General features: G+C 39.8%; 1 pseudogene; it reads right to left on the minus strand.

Annotated features, from left to right (window-relative positions):
- Nucleotides 1-6641, minus strand: LOC103119894 (trifunctional enzyme subunit beta, mitochondrial-like; annotated as a pseudogene).
- Nucleotides 6642-7985: the final 1344 nt, after the last annotated feature.

The following is a 7985-nucleotide window of genomic DNA, read 5'->3' on the forward strand; positions in this document are numbered from 1 at the left end:
TCATAACCTTAAATATGCCTTCGGTTTGTAACCCAAGGCCAGAGCTTTCTCCTCTGCTATGATCAGCATCGCAGATACACCACTGGTCAGGAAAGAAGAATCAGTAGCCATCACTGTGCTGTAGGGCTTGATGAATGCAGGTTTAGTTTGGCCATATGCTCCAGGAAGGAAGGGTGGATGCCATTATCTTGGAGCTGGCCTTTTTAACAAGACCCCCACTCACACCATTTCCATGGCATGCAACTCTGCTAACCAAGTCATAACCACAGCTCTTGGTTTCATTGCCGCTGGCCAATAATGATGTGATTAAGGCAGGAGGTGTGGAATTAACGTCTGATGTTCCTGTTTGTCCTTCACAAAAAATGAGGACGAAAATGTAACTGTATCTCTTCCTGGCACTTTGAAGGGCACAACCATATCAGAAAGGAAAGCTTCATCCTGTGCCTTCTTGGCCAGGCTGTGTGAGTGCAGTGCATACTCACCCTGTTGCAGCCGAGAAACAGAAAAGGCAGCAGCCAGTCGGTCTGCAGAGTGGCCCATAGTCTCCTTGATGGAGAACCTGCCCATTGCAGGTGATAGGAAATTCAATCTGAATTTAGAGAGTAAAGAGACCTGCTGCCCCAGAGTCTTGGCCTTATTGAGATCAAGCATCATTGCCCTCATTTTCTGAGAAGGACGAATAGGAACATCAGACATTAATTCCACACTACCTGCCTTAACCACATCATTATTGGCCAGCGGCAATGAAGCCAAGAGCTGTGGTTATGACTTGGTTAGCAGAGTTGTATGCCATGGAAATGGTGTGAGTGGGGGTCTTGTTAAAAAGGCCAGCTCCAAGGGCAGCCTCTCTAGCCACATTGCTTATTTTTACTTCCTCTATAACCGTGCCAAAGATAATATAATCAGCACCTTCCTTTGGGACACTGGTCTGATGCAACAAACCTGAAAGTGCTGCTCTAGTCCAATGGTGTCACATCAGGTCTTTATAAGAAGTGTCCGACTGCAAAAATGGAGTGCAAATACCCTTCACAACCATAATATTTCTTACACTGGGTGTGACTAAGGTCTTTGAGCTGGTCTGGACGGCTGGGGCAACACACAATTGCGAGGAGCAGCTCAGAGTTCTTCCAGAAAATCTCAGAGCCCATTTCAATGTACTAGGAAGGATTTTAAATGTATACGGTGAGAGTGGGGTGATAGCGCAGTGGGTTAAGCGCAGGTGGCACAAGAAGCAAGGACTGGCGTAAGGAACCCGGTTCGAGCCCCCGCTCCACATCTACCTGGGAGTCGCTTCACAAGCGGTGAAGCAGATCTGCTGGTGTCTATCTCTCGTTCCTTTCTGTTTTCCCCTCCTCTCTCCATTTCTGTCTGGCCTATCCAACAACAATGGCATCAGTAACTACAGCATTAAAAAACAACAAGGGCAACAAAAGGGAATAAATAAATAAATATTAAAAAAAATAAGTCTAAGCCAGGATGGAAGTCATTCTGAAATCTCAGCTCGCGACTTCTGCACTCTGGCTGCGGGCACGATTTGGACTTGAGTGCCTACTTCTTAAGTAGACTTTGGACCAGTCTATTTTCCACTCTAGTCTTCCATGGAACTATTCTTCCAGAGATGTTTCTGGAAGACTTTACAGTATAACTAATTTATTTTTTACCTTCCTATACACTTAGTTTTTTATTTATTTTTTCAGGTCTGATGCACGATTTACAACACATCCATCTGCTTCTGAGCTCCTAAAATTCTGTTACTATTGTGTACTCTTCCATTTTCCCTGTCATTGTGAATTGAGGACATAATAAATTCCCTGTGGATTTACTTAGTAAGACATTAAGAAATAACAGAAGTAAATGTGTATTAGTCCACCATCTTTTCCCCATCGGTACATTTCTTTTCACAATTGTATTGGATATTTCTCTCCAACTTGGAATGACTAAGTACATTCTGATGTATTATTAATAGCATAGGTATGCATTCAGAAAAAGGAATATTAACTCTTTCCCATGCAATTTGGAAGAATTTCCAGTGCATTCTTAAAGACAAACGTTAGCTGTGCAGTCATAAAGCAGTAAAAACAGGTTTTATTTAGCAAATATTACAACTGGAGAAAGAGACAAGTATAGAACTAGACTCAGTTAAAAATGTATCATGAACAATTGGTAGTTTATAGCTAAGGAGCAGAGTGGGGAGTCAGTGGATAGAATTTTACTAAGATGAAAAATTGGAAGTAAGTGAGGATTTTGATTAAATCCATTCAGCAAAATTCTTGTTAAAGGCAGGTGGGTGGATTAGTTACCAAAGTTGGGGATCAGAAATTTGATGGAATTCACAGGATCAGACACAGATTTGATCTGTGGATTTGATCTAAAATAATTTAGCAGGGATTTTGCTAAAACTAAATGATATAAATCTGACAGGGGAGACACTGAAGTTCAGGTTGAAACTGAGTTGAAAAAGAACTTAGAGAATCCTTTCCAAAGCTTGGTTAAGAGGACGGTCCCTGTCAGCTGGTAACTGGGCTAAGTAAAGTTGTGTGTGTTTATGTTGTCAAAAATCATAGGAACAACTGAGAAGAAAATAAGGGTTATTAGTTGGGAGGTGACTTATAAGTCACGAAGCATGTTTAAATAGCACAACTTGTGGAGTAAGCTTTGAAAAGAGGAATTGAGTCTGGTCTGATGCCACGCAGATAGTCAGGGTGACATAATAAAATACACATATTTAAACATTATCTAAGAGAAAACCTTCATGGTTATGGGGTGGGGGAAGTGGACATACCCACTGAGAAACATGATAATAATATACTATATATAGAAAATTGCAGGGAGTTCGGGCGGCAGCGCAACAGGCTAAGCGCTTGTGACACAAATCACAAGGACCGCAGTAAGGATCCCAGTTCAGCCCCTGGCTCCCCATCTGAAGGGGGTTCGCTTCACACGTGGGGAAGCAGGTTTGCAGGTGTCTTTCTCTCCCCCTCTCTGTCTTCCTCTCCTCTCTCCACTTCTCTCTGTCCTAACAATGACAACATCAATAACAACAACAATAATAACAACAACAATAAAAATCAACAAGGGCAAAAAAGGGGAAACTAAATAAATAAAATATTTAAAAAATTCATAAAAAAAAAGAAAATAGCAGAAAGTGTTTACCAATGGTGCACCTGGTTAAGTGCACATATCACAGTGTACAAGAATCTGGGTTTAAGCCCCTGATCCCCACCTGTAGGGGGTAAGCTTCACAAGTGGTAAAGCAGGGCTATAGGTGTCTCTCTGTACCTTTCCCTCTGTATCTCACTCTCCCCTTTCAATTTCTCTCTGTCTCTATCCAATAATAAATACATTTAAAAAAGAATAATAAAAAAGAAAATAGAGAAAACCCACCAGTATTTGTTCTTTAGTATAGAAATGAGAAAAAAGGACACTATAGGTTGAGGACAGCTCGGAGGACTCTGTTCCACAGCTCCTTTTTTTTTTTTTGTTCCACAGCTTCTGTTGGCCAGTTCTGTCTAGTTAAGTTAGATCTGTGGTGTCCTTATCAGTACAAAGATATATTTTTTTGAGTTCATGTATTATTATTATTTATCATTTTATCGGGGCTTAATGGGTTACATTATAGTTGTTGACACATAGATACAATTTTTTATTTTACCTTGATAGCTGGCTGTAAAACACTCTTACCTCTAACAATTTGTAATAGCCAAAACCTGGAAGCAACCCAGGTGTCCAACAACAGATGAGTGGCTAAGAAAGTTGTGCTATATATACACAGTGGAATACTACTCAGCTATTAAAAAAGATGAATTCACCTTCTTCACCTCATCTTGAATGGAGCTTGAAGGAATCATGTTAAGTGAGATAAGCCAGAAAGAGAAGGATGAATCTGGGATGTTCTCAATCATGGACAGAACAGAAAGGGGAAACTCAAAGTAGAACTTGAACTGGGTTTGGTGTATTGCAGTAATGTAAAGGATTCAGAGGTGGGGCTTGGAACTTTCAGGTCCTGATTCATGATGGTGGAGGAGGAAGTAGGCTGGAGGAGAGAGTGCTTTTACAGAAAACTGAGAAATTTTACACATGTATCAACACCTGTATTTACTGTAAGCCATTAATCACCCCATAAAGCCTTAAAAATATTTAGATAAAAAGAAGAAAGCCACAATTTCAGGAGTTGCAGGTGAAAATTAGGGAATACTCACCAATTAGATAATTTGTTGAGAAAGAAGGTGGAGTGTGCTGGTAGGGAATTAAATGCTAAAAAGTTTTTCAGGAAGTTAGGAGAGCTTTTTAAAAAAAAATTAAAAAAAATTAATTTAAAAAAGGAAACATTAACAAAACCATAGGATAAGAGGGACACAACTCCACACAGTTCCCACCACCAGATTTCCGTATCCCATCCCCTTCCCTGATAGCTTTCATATCCTTTATTCCTTTGGGATTATGGACCCAAGGTCATTATGGGATGCAGAAGGTGGAAGGTCTGGCTTCTGTAATTGCTTCCCCACTGAACATGGGCGTTGACTGGTCGATCCGTACTCCCAGTCTGCCTCTCTCTTTCCCTAGTGGGGAATGGCTTTGGGGAAGTGGAGCTCCAAGGCACATTGGTGGGGTTGTCTGTCCAGGGAAGTCTGGTTGGCATCCTGTTAGCACCTGGAACCTGGTGGCTGAAAAGAGAGTTAACATACAAAGCCGAACAAATTGTTGAACAATCATGGACCTAAAAGCTGGAATAGTGCAGATGAAGTGTTGGGGGGGGGGGTCCTCCATTTTTTTAGATAGCTGGTAGGCATATTTTAGTTATATTCCAAAGGGCAGAGCTTTTTTTTTTTTTTTTTAAAAAAATTAAAGGTCATCAAATTGAACAAGTTCTTTAGTTAGCTATAACTCACGAAAGTTTTAACTCCAGTTTATTGGGAAATATTTTTCTTATGAAATGCAAGTAGACAACAAAGGAAATAAACGAGAAATACAGGATTCTCATCACAGCTCATTTTAAAGTGGATCATTATCTGTAGATTCATTTCCCTTAAGCTCTTCCAGTGAAAGGAAAATAAGTGGAGAAGAAATTGTCCTGATGATATAGGCCAATAAAATCTGCTCTTAATGTATTTTGGATTTGAATTATGCTCACTGACTTTGTACATTTATTTGAATATATTTGTTAGCAGCACTATAATCTTCACTATCGTTGTATTGAAATGCTTGAATTACATGGTAATAAGATGCATGCGACCTAGTTCTCAGAAATCAGTAAGCTACAGATGAATCTTTCTCCATGGTACTTTAATCTGTAGGGTAAAGATCTTGCTTTACTTTTTTTTTTTTTTTTTTTTTTGTGAAAACTGGACTTTGTACATGTGTGATTTGTTTGCTTTGGATCACGTCTTCACTCAGAGACAGAGAGACAAAGAGAGAGACCTCAGTCTTGAAGCTTCCTTTGTTGCACAGCACCTTATATGTGATGTTCATTTTGGTTCAAACATAAGCTCATGCGCACGACAACTCAGATACCATACCTATAAATCTATCCCTCTATCCTTGCTTAAGTGTCTTTTGTTGGGGCAAGAAGAAGAAGTTGGAACCTTAGAAGTATATGAAGTGCTATGGTCCTGGAGGAATCTCCAGTATGATGATGTCTTCCCCTCACTCTCTGCTTTCTTCTCTGAATGAGAAAGTGGTGCTGGGGGTGACAATATAATAATAGTAGTAGTAGTAATAATAGCAACAACAACAATAATAACTACTGCTACTATTATTACTATTTACCTCCTAATAAGAGATAAGTGAATATCTAGGGAGCCCGTACAACCTCTGCCAGATAACTCGGATGGCCTTTTGAGGGCAGGATTATTTTTCTTTTTATTGGTACATGGTTGCTCATTCATTTTAATAATGGTGAAATGTGTTCCTTAAGTGAGTGATATATATTCAGCTTGGGTGTGTTAAATGTGAATAAAATAAATTTATATTATGTGCTGTTTGTCATAGATCCAATTCATCTTCTTAAATACAGAGTTAGATGTATTCATGTGACTGAATATGATATTTCTATGAATTTGGACTGATATTACAGTAAATAAAAAGTGAGACTTTCCAGGTGATATAAAGTATTTGTAACGTGACTGACATAACTTTTAAAATTTATTTATTTGTTTATTTATTTTAAACATTACTCTATGTGAGTGGGGGTTGAGGTTTGATATGAGGCTCTAAGCTCATTCTAGGTAGTAATAGTTCTGTGGGAGGGAAATGCAGTCAAAGTGAAATCACTGATCTTACCATTCTGATGTGTTCCATATTTATTTATGCAGCTCAAGAAGTGCTAAATTTTCACCCACAAGTTCTAAGATTCAAAATGATAGCTAATATATCATGACTATGTTGCTATCTTGATAATGTCACCTTATCTTCTTCTTAAGTGAATTCTCAGCCAATCTACTTTACTCTAGTTTTTCAGGAAACTTCTCTTTCAGAGATTTATCTGAAAGAGTTATCTGTGGAGCTTGAGATGGTAAGGGAACTCTCCTACCTGAGTCTACCACCAGAGTCTGAAAATCAAATTCCAATATGGCAGCCACCAGAGTTCCAGAAAGATACTGTGGCATCAAGAGGGCTGCTGCTCCGATTCTTCCTCTCTCCATTATAGCCTTTTAATTTCCAGTTCTAGAGTACTAGGAATAGGATTGGTGTACCAGGACTTATATTGTACAGCAGGTCAGCTCCCTGCTTACTGGATTAGATTCCTGTACTTTGCCACGCTAGCATCGCTGGCAGGAGAGAGAGATGATCCAGGAACCAAGCTCATGGTGGTAGCAATACAAATCTTTATTCATGCCGCAGCCCCAGAGTTGGGCATGAGTGCATCAGGTTAGGCCGTGTGGAGCCAAAAACTGCAATGGCCAGAGCCCGCCTCCCCCTGCATGCCTGCCCTCCTCTAGGTTGGGCAGAAGAGAGGAAGAGAGAGAAACCAGAAACAGAAGTGACTTTTATAGGATAAAACCGGAAGCGGCAAGTCGGAAATGGCTAGGAAAAGGGGGTGGAGAAAGGAAAAAGGCATGCTGGGAACTTCCTTAGCAACTGTTGTGATGGTTTTAACTGGTGGGATTGTCACCCTGCAGGCAAGGCAGGTCTCCAGGTAGAAAGAAGATAGATCAAAGGAATGGATGGGGAATCTTTCAGGCAAAACAATGATTATGTAAATAGGCCATAGTGTCAACAATGGAGGATGGAGCAGGGTGGCTGCCCGAAAGTACTTTATAGATCTCTCCTGACTATAGTTTGTAGTCATATGGAGCAGATTTTTTCTCTTCTTGGGGAAGGGTTTCTCTGTGTTTTGCTGCCTGGGTTTTTGTTCTTTTTGTGCCTTGCTGTGAAATATGCAAGTTTACCTTTGTATGCCTGATTGCCTTGCTGTAGAGTAATTCTTTTTGGCCATCTTGTCAACTCTGTGCTGACATTATAAATCCACTGCTCCTTATGGCCATATTTTCCCCATTTTTATTGGAAAGGACAGAGAGAAATTGGAAAAGGAGGGGGGAGATAGAGAGGGGATGAGAAAGACACCTGATGAACTGAGAGAGGGAATGAGAAGGACACTTGCTGAGCTGCTTCATGGCTTGTGAAGTGTCTTCCTTGCAGGTGGGGAGCTGGGGGCTTGAACCGGATCCTTTTGCAGGGGTCATTTCGCTTAACAGGGTGTTGTGCCACAGCCTGGCCCCAGTCCTCTTAAGTTTTATTCAGCATTTAAAAATAATTAATTTGGTAGAGGTGTTTGTTAAATAACAAAACAAATAAGAAAACTGAATAATATAGACCAGAAAAATAACAGGAAAATGTAGTTTTGAAATAAATAAATTATACCTTTTGTGATGACATTATCTTGCACATAAATGACATGTAGACACCTTGAAATTTATATTAAACAAAGTGTGTCACAGTAATGCACCCTGCAAAAAATAATTAGGAGAGAAAATTATTTATTGGTT

This window comes from Erinaceus europaeus, chromosome 8 (genome assembly GCF_950295315.1).
Source record: "Erinaceus europaeus chromosome 8, mEriEur2.1, whole genome shotgun sequence".
Lineage (NCBI taxonomy): Eukaryota > Metazoa > Chordata > Mammalia > Eulipotyphla > Erinaceidae > Erinaceus > Erinaceus europaeus.